At 37.3% G+C, this 18,604-nt stretch overlaps 1 protein-coding gene across 17 annotated transcripts in view; it reads right to left on the bottom strand.

The window, feature by feature from the left end:
• PTPRK (protein tyrosine phosphatase receptor type K) overlaps positions 1 to 18,604 on the bottom strand; it is a 389,675-nt gene that overhangs the window by 37,837 nt on the left and 333,234 nt on the right. The gene's annotated exons all lie outside the window — the stretch shown is intronic.

Here is an 18,604-nt window from a genome sequence, read left to right as displayed (position 1 = left end):
AATGAATAAATAAAAACACTGTTCTACACACAGAGATGAAGCCATTCTGCAATTCAGCTGAGCAGGCTGAGGCCACAGGTTACAGCAGAGAGGAAAACAGAATATTTCAAAGTGCACAGCTATTTGGTGTACACCTTTCTGCACCACAGTCTAGTGTACAAAGGATCAGGAATGTGGGATTTTTCAGCCTGGAGGAAATATCAAAAGTATAAATGAGTTTTCAGCTGGGGGTAAAATCCCATGAGGTGTTTACTTGTAGAACAGCAAATAGCTCCTCAGTTACCTGGTTTCTTCTTTCTAACTCTGTAGGTTAACGCTTTGTCTTTCCCCTGCTCCCAGATTGAATGTGAACCCGCTCTCTCTCCCTCTGATCAGTTTCCTCTCCTGCTCCAAATGGCACACACACAGCAGATGCCACTTAACCTCTCCCCTCTCACAGCAGTTGTATGTGAGGTATTTACAAGTCACTGGTAACATCGTGTGCACATCATTACACACAAAATACCCTTTATGTTGAAACTCAATACTTCTCAGGAAACCAACAAAACCAGAAAGAATGACAAACTAGGTAAGGCCCCACCAGAGAGGGACTATCATTCCCTCAAGAACTGGCTCCAAGTTCCTCTCAGAAAATCGCTGGAGCTGAGATCTGGGATGAGTACAACTCAATACTTTCTGATTTTAGCCACATTACTTACCATGCCTCAGTTTGGAGAATAGGAGAATAACAGATTTTAGGAGGGGAAGGAAGGATCAGGCAGTATTTAAAAAAATCATTCTTTATTACTTGCTTATGTACCTGTACCTCAGCAGTACCTGAATCACTCACTAATACCTTGTTTTCAGGTAGGAAAATGCTGTCTTCTAGACACCCATGCAAAAGCCAGGCAGACAGTGAGAAACGTGGCAGTGTTTTAATAATAAACCATATGACTTCATCAACATAATAATCCTTCTCCCCTACAGCTTGGAATTTGTCCACTGAGAAATATGAAATGCATCATAGAATCATTAAGGTTGTAAAAGACCTTTAAGGTCATCTAGTCCAAACATCCATGTATTACAGAATTACAGAATGTAATGTACCACCAATACTGCCCACTAGACCATGGTCCTGAGTGTTACCTTTTCCTTAAATACCTCCAGGGATGGTGACTCCACCAGTTCCCTGGAAAACATGTTCCAATGTCCAGCCACTCTGAGAATAAATTCATCCTAATATACAATCCAAAACCTTCCTGGTGCAATTTGAAGCCTTTCCCTCTTGCTCTACCGCTATTACCTGGGAGAAGTGGCTGACCCACACCTCACCACAACCTCCTTTCAGGTAGTTTCAGGGAGGGATAAGGTCTCCCCTGAGCCTCCTCTTCTCCAGACTAAACAATCATCACAGTTCCCTCAGTTGCTCCTCATAAGACTTGTACTCCAGACCCCTAGTCAACTCTGTTGCCTTTCTCTGAACATGCACCAGGGCCTTGGTGTCTTTCTTCTGGTGAGGGACCCAAAATTTAACACAGCACTCATTACATCTGATTACAGGGGGACAATCACTTCTCTGCTCTTACTGATTGTGCTATTCCTGATACAAACTAGGATGCCATTGGCCCTCTTGGCTCCCTAGGTACATTCATTGCTGGCTCAGTTTCGGCTGAGTGTCTACCAGCATGTCCAGACGTCATTCCTCAGTGCAGCTTTCCTGCAACCCTTACTCACGCCTGTAGTGATGCATATAGGATTGTTGTGATCCTTTCTCTTTGCGTAAATACATGACATAAATACACGTTCATATTCTCAGTGGACTCAATAATGGATATTTTGTTTGTCTTATATGCTGTTGAAGTATTTAGGACAAGAGCCAGGATGAGGAAAGTGATGTGTGTAGCTGCATACACACAACACATACACACAGGCAAGAGCTAGTGTCATATAACCATCTGATACCATTTAAAAGGATTGCTGGAGATAATTTTTGGTGTGGAATTAAAAGAAGGTGTTCAAGATTCTAAACACTTATAATCCAGCAACTTGTAATCTACTGAGTTAGATACAACGAACATGAATGAACATTTGATATGCAGCAGAGTCAAAAAATGAGTCAGTAGATTCAAAACATCAACAAAAACTGAACTACGAATGGCTTTATGTATGAATGGGAAAAATCTCATGTATGGAATACTGAGAAGCAGCAAGGACATTGGAAGGGTGGACAGTGATAATGTCAGAGCACAGCAGTAGCTTTGGGTTTTGGAGTCACCATGAGTACCAAAGGAGTGCAGCTGAGAAGCACTGAGCACACAATCTGAAGCACTGCTCAAGCTGCAGAACAAGTATAGTCTGCACAAGGGATTTTGTTGTGTGGATGGATGGAGATTTGAGGCTCTGTCTCTAAGACATCACAAATTAAAAATTACAAGATGTGACCTGAACATGCACTTTGAAAGCCAAAGACTCAAAGATCCATTCAAAGCACAGGCTTTGAACCACATGACCATGGTGTTATTTCCACAGCAGTATTAATGAGAGATGAGAGAGTAAAGAGAAGGAATTAAGAGACCTATCTCAGCTTTTCTGCAGATAGATATGACAGTTGAATCTGGATACTCAGTAACTGTTCCAAATAGTTTTCTGTCCATGTTCTTTGAACAATGACAGAGAATCAGGAGGATATATATCAACCGCTTGTCCACTTCTGCTTTCTTTACATAAATGGGTTTGAAGTAAGAAACAGTAACTCATTCTGTTAACATTAATACTGTTTAGGACACAAACTGTTGCCCACTGGAAACATACCAAAGAGTTCTAAATTACGGGAGAAAAATTATACTGAATAGTCCTAGGCTAGGCATGCATATACTAATGGTTGAGTGCCATATATCCAAAACATTGAAATATACTGGCTAAATGCCACCCTTCTCTCTTGTATCAATAGTGAAATTTCCTTTGATGTAAATGAAGCCAGGACTAGTACACGTATGTTTCCAGCAACAGATAATATATACATTCTCTAACTAATGTTAAGTTTAGAGAATGTATGAAAGCATTTACAGATATAAATTGTTGCAATATACTACATGTATTTGCATTGTGTGCACTTTTTTTTTTTTTTAGTATTCTGAGAAAGCCACTGAACGTAGCACAGGATCCTTTCATGAAAATTAAAAATTTGAAAGTTTTACATATTATTTTTTTTTAAATTTCTATATTTTCTTGATTAATGCCTCCTACTGTCTCTGCTATAAGAAAGCATTTGTACGAGCAATCAGACGTACGTAAGAGGAGTCTATAAGGGAATAAAAATACACAGGGAATTTTAAAAATTCTGAACGCATAACTGCGTTAATAAGGAGATGCTGAAGCAGCAATGTTCCCGTAACTGTGGTAAGCCTGCACATTCTGATGAACTAAGAGCACACTCAGACTTGCCATAACAAGGCAGCCTTGCCAGAGACGAAGAACCATATAAGTGAGCTGTAAAATTGTAATGACTTGTATGAACTTCCACATGTAAACACAAAGGATGAAAACACAGAAACCTTGTGCCTGTTTTAACCCCCACTACAAGATTGTGCCTCCTGGTTGCTAATTGTTCAAGAGCAACGTGGGAAGAGAAACTCCTGACATTTACTCAGAATTTGCTCTCTATGCCCTTTAGACTACAGGACTGCTAAGAATTCTCTTTCTCTTAAGCAGATGTTATACAGGCTCAGTTGTTTTTGCTAAATGAAACAACTCAACTACACCAGGAACACAGCACCTTTCAGGCAAACTTTTTATACACTGGTTACCACCCGAGTGCGTGTTATTCTTTCTGCATTCAGTTTAAAATCTAAAGTTGTTTTTTCTTCCCATTTCTGACACTGTAGCACAGTAGATGACTGTGCTGGGTTCCTAAGTATGTGTTGGGAAGACAAGTTTGTTCACTTATCATAGCCATATTCTTCATAATTTTCTACTTTTTCATCTAACAATAACCAGTAATTTTTTTGTTTTTCTGCTTTTATCCATATCTTCCTAGAAAAAGACTTCCCTACATTACTGTTGACATGTTTTCTGTATAAGACTAGATAACATTGTTTCACAGTTTCTCTTCTGGTGATTTGCGTATATGAAAATAAAATTTTCTAGTACTGTATATTTCTAAATGAGGTAAAAACCGTAAAAAAATATTGAAGTTATAAAAAAATCTTGCTGTACTAATTCCTAGCATTCTTTTTATAGTAATCTAGTTCTACAGTCCCTTCTGATACCTTGAACAGCAGACTAGATTAAAAGACAATTTATTAATTCAAAAAAGAACCCATCATAATAACACAACAGTAACAGTGATCATGGAAAATGGACTCTGTATCAGCTATTAATTCCTTCAGCCAATCTTACTCTAATAGCCATTTAACTAAGTATTATGTTTTATGGTATCATCTCACATTAATGTATTACTATCTTTTATGCAATTTGTACCTACAAGTCTTTCCCCATCTCACATAAAATTTGCAGGACAAAATGTCTGACATAGGGAGTTACTATATTCTCCCCCACAAGAACAGTGAGCTACACAGATTTACCAGCTGAACTGACAAACACTTGATTCTTCCTCTTACCAGTTTGACTTTCGTCTGACATAATGAACAGCAACAGTAATTATATTCTGCAGACCTATTTCACGTAGTAGCTTTCCTCATTTTTTTACAGATACATAAAGGCTAGTCAATCAGCTGACTTCCAAGAACAACAGCATGAATCTAAAACTGTAAACAGAGACTAGGACTGGTAACATTCTCAAATAAAGTAAAATTGGTGAGTTAGAGTCCATCCTATTCTCATAAATTTCTGTTGTACTCAATTTCTCTAAAATTCCATACAATGAAATTCCAGCACCCACTTCTAAAATTGCCTAATTTTCAGATCTAACTCTTAAAGCAGACTGCGGCATAAAGAATCAAGTCACAGCACATACTGCTTTCCTGTCCTCTCCTTCCTTCTGTGGCTCAGAATTTACAAACAGCCTTGGAAAATTGTCAGAAAATTTATGAGACTCAGCACAAAATCTATTCACCTACACCTTCCTAAGGAGATGGTGTTAGAATGAATATAATGCTATTCTACTCCATCATCCAAATGAAATTATTCAGGCAGAAAACTCTGGTAGGATTTCACAGGGCTGCTTGTATGGTCCCACTTGGAGAATAGGCAGCCTTCAAAAAGACAGCTTTTAAATCAGAGGTTTTGAACACGATTTTATATGTAACCTTCTTAATGTACTGTTTGACTCTCTTAACATTCACAGCATTTTATGCAGGGTTTCTTTTCTGTGAGTTAGAGAAGAAACTCTGTTTTATGCATGGTTAAATCGTCTACTTGAATATGCTGTATTTTCTTCGAATGTTAATTTCTGTTTGTGGCAGGTCTTTGAATTCTCACAACTAGCATTATTGCTGCCTAGTTTGATATTCAAAGTAACTGTTCAAGATAATCTGGTCTGCATCTTTGTTATGTGGCACTCAAAAACTTAATTAAAAACGGGAATGACGACTGAATGAGTTCAATAAGGTAACATCAGGATAACATCAAATGAAATTGGTGCTCCATCCAGCTCTGGCAAAATGTCAGTCTACCACCTGAGAAAAGTGTTCTTTGAAAAACTATGTGAGATTTTCTGATAAATATTTTCTTTCAGATTGCATTATAATCATCTGCCCAGAAAGACCATTCTTTCTCTATCAGTTTTGTTCTGCTGTTGCTCTGCTAGAATGATAATCACTGTCTAATTAAGAAAATTTTTAGAAGTCTGAAAGTTAATTAATAAATTCAAGTTCAGAGAGAGGAGATTCATAACCCCTTTTAGCTTAATTACTTAAATTAAAAAAAAAAAAAAGAAAAGAAAAAAAAAGTCTCAGCTGATTTTCTGTATTGAAAACCTTTGGACATGCTTTTGTAGGGACCAGGTTGATGAGATATACACCTTGTTCCAGCAAACAGCACACACAGTTTGGCATACTGCTGGCTGCTTTTGGGAAAGGTTTTTTTTCCAGGTCATAAACCAGAGATACTGAGGGAAGCAAACCCCTTCAATTCTCCCTTCTCTGCTTCTTCCAAATAGCTTCTTTCTCATAGTCTGGCTTCTGGGAGATAAAGTCATGCCAAGAATTCACCAGAGTTTGAATACATCTAAGCTGCTGTTTTCAGAACTCTAAATTACAGCTTTTAAGGGTAAAGCTACTAAAAAGAAAAATTGTATTTGATTAAGAACTGGAAATACGATTCCCTCAGTTATTCGGCGAAGTGTCAGGCATCACCAAGGTAACAAGGGGCTACATTTGTCCCAAGGAGAAGAGTTTAACAAGCTCTGCTTGTGGAAAGGAAATTGGTCTGCACCACCAGCCTCCTGGATCATGCTCATCCTCAAGGAGGATGGGAATAAGGTGACACTGAGATGAAATCTGCTGCCACCACCTCACTTTGTTCTACCAACCCAACACCTGTTCTTGCCCTCATATGCATCCCTTGCTACAGTGTTACAGAAGCCACAAGTTGAATCTAGCAGAGGGGGCTTAAAGCTTTGTCATATTGTAATTTTAGCCCTTGTATGGACAAAAAAAATTAGATTCTACCATTCTCCATGTAAAACTCATTGCTGCAGAAATTTCACTGGCCTGTACTGAAAGAGCTTTGAATCCCTCTCAAAAATTGACTCATGAGCAAAAATGAAAGGAACACAGCTTCAAGCTAGCCCCTAGTCAGATCTGGAATGATATAAAATGTCATAGAATCTAAGCACAGAAAAAGTCACAGGTGGCTCTGCATGCAAATGTTGTATCATGTAAACAGGTGAACACCTGCTTACACAGTCTGCTTCCAGATAATGCAGAAAAATAGCTTGAGCTCACATTACTAAATGTTTTTTAAATTATTCAACTCATAAATATTTATGGCATTCTAAATCAATTAAGCAAACCAGCACATCATATCTTGCCATATAATACTGAGAAAGCTAGTTGAAAATTCCAATATATTATATACAGTTATATATAAAAGACATATATTGTTTTGACGAGTCACCCATGATGAAAAATAAATAAATAAATAGATCTTCCCTTTTCCAGTCTCCAGGACTTTCAAATCAGTCCACTGGTTACTTGTATTTTGTTAGGAATCTACATGGAAAATAGAGTTCGATGAATTGTCTTCTGCTAGTAGGGAATGACACTAAAATTAGTCACAGAATCATGGAATTGCAGGGGCTGGAAGGGACCCAAAGAGATCGAGGACTTAAAGTTCACAATGACTACCTTGAAAACAGTAATGTCAATGAATTTATAACCAATTATGAAAGAGCTGACCTCAAAAGATTCAGAAAGATCAAGTGAAAAAGTGCTGAATCTGTTTGCCTTGCTAACCGTGAAACCCTGGACACCTGCAGATGAATAGAGCCAAAGTAGGAACAGTGCTGAGGAGACAATGTTCCAGCTCTATGCCCTGCTGTCCATGGGTCACATTAAAGAACAGATTAGTGCCTTCAATATATTTCTGCCACATCTGCCACTAAGACATTCTATTTGTGCTACTGCATTATGGGCACTTTATTATCTTTCATAATACCACAAAGATAGGATTTGGGTATATCAAATGAAGATGTGTGGTGTATCTTGAAATTTACATTTTCCACAGTTTTTGGTTTGTAAGTTTTTACTCTAATGCAAAAGATAGCAGTTTATGTAGACACAACTAAGCTAGCTTTAAATGAGCTGGTTAAGAAATGCAGTGATATTCTCAGGATACAAAAACCTTTGGGTAAAAGCAAATGGAAACCATGACAAAGGATTTTAGACAGGGGTATAAAGTGGAAATACACTTTGTTGCTTCAAACAGGACAAGACATCAGGTAAAAAAAAAGTGAGCTAAAGCTTCTGAAATGCCCCCTCTCAAAAGCATGCTGGAAATGGGTAGATAAGCATAACCCCCTGGTGTATTCTAGCAGCACTACCAGACAGATGGGAGACTCCTCCTGAGTGTGGCACACATCTAAGTCCTGGCAGAGGTACACTTTTGTTTGGAAACATAATTTCCAAAATGTATACAATGATGCTATACTACAGCTGGGTCTCTGCAATGGAAATCTGATTCATCTGTGAAGGAATCAGGGTCCATTTATTAGTCTAGATGACATCTTAAAATCCACGAGACAGACAATCTTCACCCCTTCCCTCCTCTTCTGCCCTACCTTACCTTCAAAACAAATGAGAATAAAACTTAAGGAGAAATCAGAAGATAAGTTGGAACCAGAGCATATTTTGTGACTCTGGTATCAATCAGTGTCCACTCTGACTTTAAATTCAGAATTGCAACCAACAGCAAAAAATGTTAATTTGTGCCAGAATGCAGCCGTATGGTTTCCTAAATTACAAAATTTGAGCATAGTGAATGTTTGCTTCAAAGCAGCAGGTCTCATTCTACAACAGATGCATGTTTGAAAAGCTAGAGACATTAATAGAAAAATCTATTAGGTACTTCTCTTACATAAAACTTAGGTCAATCTTATGTGTTGAAAAAAAAATCAGTTTTTAGAACAAGACTTCCTTATGCCAGTCGCTGTAATCCTTTCAGTAGACAATACTGAAGAGAACTAAGGACTCTCACACGAATGTTGTGAAGTATCAAAATGACACAATGGAGTCTAAAACTGCATTTTTCCCTGACTGCGTGGAAAGGGATGTTGATGAAGAAGGTCCCCTGACACTTATCCACTTGTCTGCACTAAATAATCACTTGTTGGATGGACTTCTACCATTACTTCAAGTCACTGTGATTACTTCCTGTGAAAAATAAAAGCAATGTCACAATTTCATGGCTTTTCATCAGCATTCCAAATCATAACATCATGCAGTGATCGTAACATCATGATACCCATGCATCATTCATGAGTTCTAGCCCCTTGGTCACAGAAGAGAAGAATAAACTACAACTCCCAGGAGGACTTCACTTTTCCATTTCCGTTTTCAGTTTGGAGGGAAAGATAAAACTGACTGGGAGTAATGAGACTTCTCTTGATTTAATGTCCATAGGAGTCCACTAGGATAACTAGGAACATCACGGGATGCTTCGGAATGCACTGCCCATGTCAGAGAACTGACTTCTCTTTAAAATCTTCCCATTGAAGAACACTCATTCTCAGAAAGACACACTGCTATAAACTCCAGAGGGGTTATCCTAAACGACTTACCACTAATAGGTGTTAAAACAATTGGAGGCCTACAAGTGCAAGGTAAAGGCAAATATCCTTTTCCAAGCCAACAGGATGTTATCCAGCTGCACATGATGCTGCAGTGGGCTGCAAGTACTGTCTCAACCATTATTCTAATTACGCAGTTGTCCCCAAATCTACTTATCCAAATGCATCTGAAAGGTCTCTTGCCAACAGTTTAAGCCGAGCCACCTGATTTTGCACCAAAATATTCAAAAGGGCACTGCTTACACATGCTTGTCTACCAGCTCTGACGTGGGGGCAACAGCATTTAGCAGATTGAAAGCTTTGACTTCTTCAGATACATCAGCCATTTGAAAAACAAACATAAACCCAAGCATTTAAACCCCATGTAAGAAGTCACAAGCCTGTTTATAGGATTGTTTACTGCATTTGACATCTAGAAATGGAGCCATAAGCACAGTGAAAGCATTCAGCTAATGCAATGATGACTATGAAAAAACACTGATGTTCCTAGCTCTAGGTTGATTGCCATTGAGTAGCGAGTTCAGGGCCTGTAATGACATTAAAAGCATTTTGTGCTGTGCCATTGCCTCTCTTTTCACAGTGACATCTCCCTATATTACTAACATTTCAAAGAAACTTTGAAGCCGGAAAAGGTGGCATTTGGACAGACTACAGGACAGAACACATGCTCTTGAAAGAACATAGACTGTTCATGCATACTGCCACTTTCTAAATCTCTGGCTTTATTTTTTCACATTTTTTCTTTTTATACATAAGTCTTGTTGCCTTCAAATGTTAAACTCCAATCAATTCCTCTTTTCTGAAAGAAATGAGACATTTTGTCATTTCCATTATTCAAGAAAATACACAACACTGAGATGGGAGAACCAGATGTAATAAAAAACCTTGATGATTGAAGTCAGACAAATTTTTCATATCTGATATTACACCGCTTCATAAAAAGTAGTCAGTTTTTAATTGAACAAAGCTTACAGTGGCAGAAGTCAGCCAGGCTGTATGAAAAATAGTACTATATTGTGCAGTATGCAGAACTAAAAGATATCAGTTTGAAAGTGGATTTGTGGTCCCCTCGGCTGCATGTTTGGTGGGTAGTGGAGCATTTAGTTGTTTTTATCCAGAGGACGAAATTAGCTGCTCTGTATCGGATACGCCTTGGGCTGTTGCTTTCCCAGCTAGCTTCTCTGGGAAAATACAACCGTAACAAAGGAAAAAAGAATATATCTCACAAAAGCATCAAATCCACAAGGAAGTCAAAATAAATGAAGCCAACTATAACACACAAATATTGCACTATAATTTATGTAATGGGTTGCTAGCAAAGAAGATTACTAGTATTTATGCTTTAAATCTGGTTTTAGGGGTTTTCAGACAGTTGTGATCTGATTAAAATGTGACTGATTTGAAGGAGAAAATCACCTTAAATTGAAGGAGTGCCAAGAACTCTCACAGACGAAGTGGCAAAAAATATCTACATTGTGGCACTGAGCTTTAAAAAAAAAAAAAAAAAAAAAAAAAAAAAAAAAAAAAAAAAAAAAAAAAAACAATAAATGTTGAAATTGAATTAAACCAGGATTGGCATGAAAACAATGTGCTCTAGTATTCAGAGACAGAGGCTAAGACACACCTATACACAGATCATTTAAGTTGTCCCTTAGTCATAATGTGACCTTCAATTCAAAACACACAGCACACTCCAGTCTGAGCTAAGCAGGCATATCCTGACTACCCATGGCAAATATGGCCTTCTTCTTTTGAAAGAAGTGAATAATGGCTTTATTCAGTGACTGACGTGATATGACTATAATGAATGACCCACTTCAGCAGTTTTTCCCTAAATACTAAGCAGTGTTATCTATCAGTTTTCTTATAGACAACTGGCCAAAATTTTCAGGTTTGTATAGAGGAAGTCACCTTGTCACACTCAGGCAGCACCAACCCGAGAAGATTTTCAAACAGCTTGAGTAAGTCTAAAGAATCAACTCTACAGTCATGTTTTAAATACTCACATTTGAAAAGGAACAAAGAAACATGCACCTGGGGAAACATTTGCCTACCAACGATGCAATGATACTATCTACAAACAATACTTCTTCTTGTCTATGTTGTAATAACTAGACTAATAAGTGTTATATTAAAACATAGTGTCATTCTCTATGATTACATTTTCTGTTTTTGGAATATCTGAAAAGTAAAATTAAATATAACAACATTTACTTACATCAAGTATTCAAGAAATAAGAAGTAATAACATGCTTAAGAATATAACATTAAACAATGTGGTGGGACTACATCAAATTTCCTATCAAGAAAAATACAAAAACAGTTTTTGATCACTAGAGCACTTTTGAAGTGTTTAAAGAGCAGTTATTTCCATTAGGACAAAATGATGAGATTAATATATAATGCTACATTGTTTTTGCTGCAAGAAAGTTTGAATGATAGAAAATCTATAGTATTTAAGCAAAGTTGAGTAATTAAGAAGTAAATATATTTACCATTACTCCATTGAGCAAAAAAATAGTAATCTTTCATTTCTGTAGATATGGGTAAAAATTTTGCTCAGTGTATCTGTTAAAGATAAATGTGACATTCAGTGGTCCCAAACTTGAACCAGGACAGGTATATTTCCACCTAGCTACAAGTGACCTTCTAGAGGAAAATAATTCTAACTTCTTTCACCTACAAAGGCTTGGGCAAAAAGGGAGGGAGGCCTAGAAGAAGGAAGAAATGGATCCTGTTGTATATCTTCAGCTGCCTCATAAGAGTATGAACATGGACCCAACAATGAGAGACTGGCAGGTGCTTTGATAAATGCACAGCAAAAGAATTAGAGGCAACAGACATAACAAGGAAAAATCCCAAGCAGACAGCATAAAAGAAAGCCCCATGACACAGTCAAACACAGTGAAAGGTATCCACAGAGGCTGTGGAATCCCTGTCCTTAGCAGACATTCAAACCTCAGCTTGACAAGGCTCCAAGCAAATCGATGAAACCTAAAAGTTGGATTGATAAGTTAAAAGTTGCATTCACTGAAGCTGAATCTGCTTTCAGCAAAGACTGGACTGGAAGACTTCCAGCCTGAATTATTTCAAAACTCCTAACTTATACATGAATACATAATCTGAGTCTCTGTTTCTTATTGTCTAAATAGTCATTATTACTTTGTTTTCTTAAATAAATGTGTGAAACATTATTTTCCTCAAGTGCACAGACAGCAGTTTTTACTTTGTGTATCTCCCAGCTTCATTATTTCACTTAGATTCATATTTGAGGCTTTTCAAGGCTCTCACAATTTAAAAAGCAGTCCTCTAAGGTTCAGTGAGAGCAGACACTTCTTACAGTTGACTGTAGCTTTAAGCATCAGGCCCCAGGTACTTAACAAAACACTCATGTTCTGGCTTTGTAAAATACTCTCAGTGGCCGCTGATGGCCTACAGGGATGAACGCTGCTCTCTCATGTCCTAGCTCTACATTCAAAGAAATGCAGAAAACCAATGCAGAAGAGAAAATGGCTGAATTAGTTTTTGCTTTCCAGAACATAATGATCAGCTGAGATTTCATTAACTGGGAAATGGGGTAAAAAGCATCCTTTTAGGCTGCTGATAATATGGCCACATGTCAGGTAAAAAAATTTACTGCATGCCGCACTTGATTACTTTCCTCCCTGGAATGCTGTCCTCATTTCCTTGTGGACCTCTCCTCAGGGGCTTCCCAAGGATGGAGAAACCATGCCTTAAGAAAGAGTAGGGAGATGAAAGAGTGTCGATTCAGGGTTTAACAGCAGAAAGACAGCTTGTGGTTAAAGAAGCTGCCCTAGATCTGACAAGGGAGTTAAAATGCGGAGACATGATACATTTAATGGCAAAGGAAATCAGAAATGAAAAGAAAAAATATCTGGCAAACAGATATTTGGAATGAGGAAAAGACGGTGAAAAATAAATAAAAATTAGTCTATAAGGAAAAAAAATGCAAAAACAAAGTCAACAAACCCAATCACAAAAAGGAAAACATCAAAATAAAGAAAGCACGCAGATATGAAAAAGGAAAAAGAGTGGTACAGAGAATGTTAAAAATTCTTTGGAGTAATAAAATCACAGTTTTTTAAATTATTAAATCAATGATTTTTAATTGTGTGTGTCAATTTAAATTGTACTTGATTTGCATTCTGTTAGTATATGAATCTGAGAGAAAGTAGTATGGTGGAGATGCCAATGAAAACAGAAGCAAAAAGAATTGTGAGATCTCAGTGAGGAAAAGAGCAGACCTCTTTCTTTCCTGCTTTCAAAAGGCACAATCCAGGACCTGTTAAAAATGCTAAATATGTGGACTCCAAAACAGTTATTCTCTGTGCTGGTTAGCAATGAGAACTCAAGATGCTACCATACATGCTCTCACAGCACAAAGTTACCACATAACTCTACAGAAATTGTATTTATTTATTTATTTATGAGATAAGCGGAACGAGAACATAAATAGCATTTCAAATCATGGTTGAAATGCACTGTGAGATCTGTGTGTGGTGATTTACAGTCCAACCTCCTTCTGGTATTTATTACCTGTGGTCACAGATACTAATTCCTCAATTTCATTTTTTTCATTTTTTTGAAATATGCTCCTTTCTCATTCTTAGCAGTTCAATACAAAACTGCTTTTACCCTTAGAGCTTTTCATATGGTTTTAAACCTGTTTTACTTTCCTTTTTCTTTTGCATAAAGAATTTATTTCTCAAAATATTCATCACTGACATTTTAAATCAAAACAATAGTTAGTTATCTCTCTGTTCCAATCGTTAGTTATCTCTACCTACTTAGTTGTCTTCTGCATTTGTCTACTCTCTTGAGGTCTTGGAAATCAAACAATTACATATACATCTAAAACCAGACCTTCAAGTAAAATCTGTGAGGCTATGCCAGTATGGAAAAAAAGCAGGAATGCTTCAAGCACTCTCAAAATAAACCAAACTAATAACAGGAATATCTCATATTTCTGTATTCTGCTTCATCAAATGTAGTGAATAAAGATGTCAACTTAAACACTTTCAGTTCACATAAAAGCAATACCTACTGCAAAACTGTTTGATAATTTGTTAGATATATTGGCTATATGCTCCTAGCAGAGTCATGCAGAAAAAAATTCTTATTTTCATTTATTTACAGCAGAATGTACCTACAGTAATAAAAAATACTGTAATAAAATTTCACAGACATTGCAAGTAATTATTAAATCTGTTTAATCACCAGAAGATTTTTACGTTACAATTTTCTACCTGTTAGCTGAGAGCTTATAAAACCTTTTTCAAGACAGTAAAATACATGAAATGTTTTACTGCATTCCAACACGTTAACTAAATTTCATTCTTACTCTGCTCAATGACTTAACACTTACCTAGGGAACCTGAGTTCAAAATATGATTCATTGCACTGAACTGTCTTATGCTGGTCTTAAATTTTGGCAAAGGTAATAGCACCAGTGATTTTTAAGAAACTTTTATTACAATTGCTGACTGAAAATTCAGTGGCAGCAACAGCCAAATACAAACTCTATTTTTCAGGAGCAAAATTTTCCTAGATATTTTTATTATTATTAATATTATTATTATTTTTAATAGGGGTGTGTATACTCAGAAAATTTTCACTGGAAGTCAGGACTGGTGTAAGAATAACTAAAACAGCTTTATGTATTTTTCCAAGTCTCTGCACATGAGATTTGAGAGGAGGCCTGTCAGAAGCAGAGCAGGCCTTCATAAGCTGCCCTAGGGCTGAACAGCCTTTCCTGTAAGCACTACCCTGAAAAAGCTGTTATCTCCTGTAATCCTATGATACACTTGTACAAAGACTGCGCCATTAAAAGCAAATGTTCTTCTCCCCAAGTAATGCCACCACTAACAACTGACCAGAGGCTCATGCTCAGTGTGACACACAGATCTCTCCTGTGTTTGATCCACCAAATGCTCTATAAACGAAACAGAGGGCAGCTTGAATTTCACTGCTGTCTTTAAGAAAGAAAATTCCAAATGAGCTGGGAGTGAATTAGGGTTGGGCAAGGGCTATCCCCTCCCTTGCAGGAAGGTCATTCCAGTCAAGATGAAATGCACAGAAATGGTTTAGAAATCACTGCCAAGATTAAAACAAGCACTGTAACATGCTGTGTTTTGGATGCGTGACTAAAGTAATGTTGATAGCACACCAGTGTTTAAGTTATGGCTGAGCAGTGCTTGCTCAGCATCAAGCCTGCTCCCAGCAAGGACACTGGGAGCGGGCCAGAGGCGGGGAGAAAACAGCCAGGACAGATAGCTGACCTAAAGTGACCAAAAGGATATCACATATTATACAAAGTTGAGCCTGGCAACAAAACCTAGGAGTTTCATCTTCCTGAAGTAACCATAGCTCAGAGGCTGGCTGGGCATCTGGATCCGTCTTGAAGGCGAGAACTGACTGTCTCTGCATCACTTTTTGGTTTTAATGTTTTCCTTCACTAACTTAATTGTTCTATATCAGTTCAAAAGTTTTGCTGTTTTAGCTCATTTGATTCTCTGCCTCAGTTCTGCTGGTAAGGGAATGGGCGAGCAGTTCTGCTGTTGGCTAGGGTCAACTCAGCACAGAAAAGCAGACAGATAAAAGAAATGAGCAACTACGAAAACAGTTTCAAATTTTTGAAAAGCAACAAAGAAATACAACTTATGCCACTGGCCATTCATACTCAGGTTGGTCATGTAAGAACAAAAAGTCATCTCTCCTCTAATTATCAAAAAGCTGTTTATAGTGCCCTATTCAGTTGGTTACTACACTATAATTCACATGCCAGCTTCTTCTTGCTGAATCTTTAGAAGACTTTTCAGGTATCAAATTGAGACAGAGCACTCCTATTTAACAGCTGAAAAAACTGGAGCAGAAATAAACAAGCCTGAGGAAACAAGGTTCTCACTCTTGGGCTAATAATATTAGCAAATAAAGGTAGTGCTTAATTTAACCTACACTTTTCCAATATGCCCAATGTTTCTCCCCTAGCCCAGCACATACATACTCTGCTACTTTTACACCAAGGTAATGTAAGTTCATACCAGGCTACCAACCAACCTAAAAAAAGCAACTTACACTTATTGGCAGTTCTTCACACTTTTCTTTTTGCTACACCTAATCTTTTTTTTTTTTTTTTTTTTTTTCTTCTTTTCTTTTTCTTTTTTTAACACTGTATTTCAATCAGCTTAAGATTAAATTACTTCAATGACAGACTTGAAAGGTAAAGCACTCCAGTGTGCCACTGCTTTTTTTTTTTTCTAGAGCAACAGAGGATGAATGAAAAGGGAATAAATGACACAGTAGTCCTTTTCATACCCCCTTCTTTTTCCAAGAGCATGCTTTTTTATTCCCCTTGCTTTCAATTCAGTCCATTCACAAAGGATTAGCATAACGCATCTTTTTATGCTTGTAAGGGTTACAGTTGTAATCGCTTCACCTCATCACTTTACTTAGAAAACCTGTCTCCAGAGGAGTAATTCGATTACTCATGACAATCCAACTTCTGCCTAACCAAATAGAAATTTATTATAATGCTGAGTTTGTGCATCAGTTTACTCTGAATGGATGGGAAAATAAAACCGAGCAATATGAATAGTTGGTGTGAAAGGAAGAAAGCTATTGTTGCCTAACAAAAGACTAGCAACAAAAGACAGAACCACTAGCAGAAATTCTTAGTCCCACTGGCACAGTAGCCTCCAAACTAGTAATGAACCTGTATCTTTTAAAGGCCTTGGGTTACAAATGGGCACAGAAAGAAAGGAGCATCAGATTGCTTCCAGCTGACAAGTCTTTTCCAGGTACTGGGCAACCATGTATACAAATCTGAGACCAAGCATTAGCACAGGCTGAGGAATCAGATAAGAACACCTTCTGTTGGGGGAAAATACCTGAATATGCACACATCCTAATCCTTGCAGAGGCTTCTCTTGCCTTCTGCTTCTGCAGTTCTAAAATGTGCATGATACAGTCTGACTACTCACTGCTTAGCAGTAAAACTAGTACCATCATTAGCAACTGGCAGCTGATATGGATATAAGAAAAAAATAAAATAATAAAAAAATGAGGACAACTGGCATTTCCAAGTGACTTCCATTTGTCCATATGCCCACAAGCACGAATCTAAGAAAAGCTCATGCTGAATGTGGCACAGAAGGATAGCACTTAAGGGAGAAGCACAGATGCCAAGATCATGCCTTCTATTTCGAAGAAGAAATTTGATTTATTTTATACTATTTCTTTAAAATGATTTAAGATGTCCAGACAGAATGGGCTAAGTTCTCAAAGGCAACATTTGTTATGCCATAGGTTTAGGGTATTAGGGTCCAGCTGACAAATCTTTAGCTGTTAGACTGGCTTAGGTCTGTTTTCAGCTTTGGGAGCCCATAACTATCTTCTCGATCATTATTTCTACAGATATCTGAGGATTTCAGCACAACATATGGGTGGCATTAAGGGCATTAAGGATTTATAAATTTGTATAATCATGATAAAAACACATGAAGTCTGAAATATAGTTGGGGTTAAATTCAGTACTACTTGTGGTCAAGATGAAAGTTGACACGTCCATATTTGCATTAAGAAAAAAAACAAAAAACATCCCATCAGCAGTGATGAAATCAAGTAAGTGTTCCCGAGGTACTCATTGGAAAGTAATTCACTGTATTTACTTTAGTCTGATTTCTTTTTAATCTGGATATTCTTTATTCAAACTTAAATACTCTGCTCTTTTGCATTCTCTTAGGCACTTAGCCTTTATTGTGATGTGTGTGTACTTTATGGTGACTGGAAATCAATAAGCATTCCCTTTTGTCTTGAAAAACTTAGAATATCCCTAAGACAACATCTTTTTAAAATACCACATATGGGAATTTACTAATAATCACACTGGTAAAAACAGGAGAAACCAGGTATGTGGAGTAAAAGACATTAAAATGAAAGAAAGTCCTCAGAGCATGAAAAGAACAGTTGGTTATTGTTAGTTTGCAATTTCCTGTTCAACACATTCAACAACTGCAGTAACTATGCTTACTCTATAAGGACAACGTATTGGCATTTTTTCACCCTTTACTGCTTAGTTTAAAAAAAAACAAGAAAGAAAAGAGTAATCCTCCAACTACAGTCTCACACTCTGACCCTAGTGAGATGTCCAGGTCAAAGGGAGAAATCTACAGATAGATAGTGAACTGAAATAGTCCCAAGTGTTCAGCCTCTAATTCAAGCATATCTCAAGAAAAAGACTGAACCACTCAGATACAGGAGCACAGATTCTCTTTTGCCTCCAGATGCTTTTTAATTTGCTATTGTTGAAAATTAAGTTAGAATATTAATTTCTATAGGAGCGTGCTTTTAAAAGAAATT

This window comes from Coturnix japonica, chromosome 3 (assembly GCF_001577835.2).
Source record: "Coturnix japonica isolate 7356 chromosome 3, Coturnix japonica 2.1, whole genome shotgun sequence".
NCBI classification, from domain to species: Eukaryota; Metazoa; Chordata; class Aves; order Galliformes; family Phasianidae; genus Coturnix; species Coturnix japonica.
Note: the sequence above shows the minus strand (reverse complement) of the source record. Positions and strands in the feature narration are given on the sequence as shown.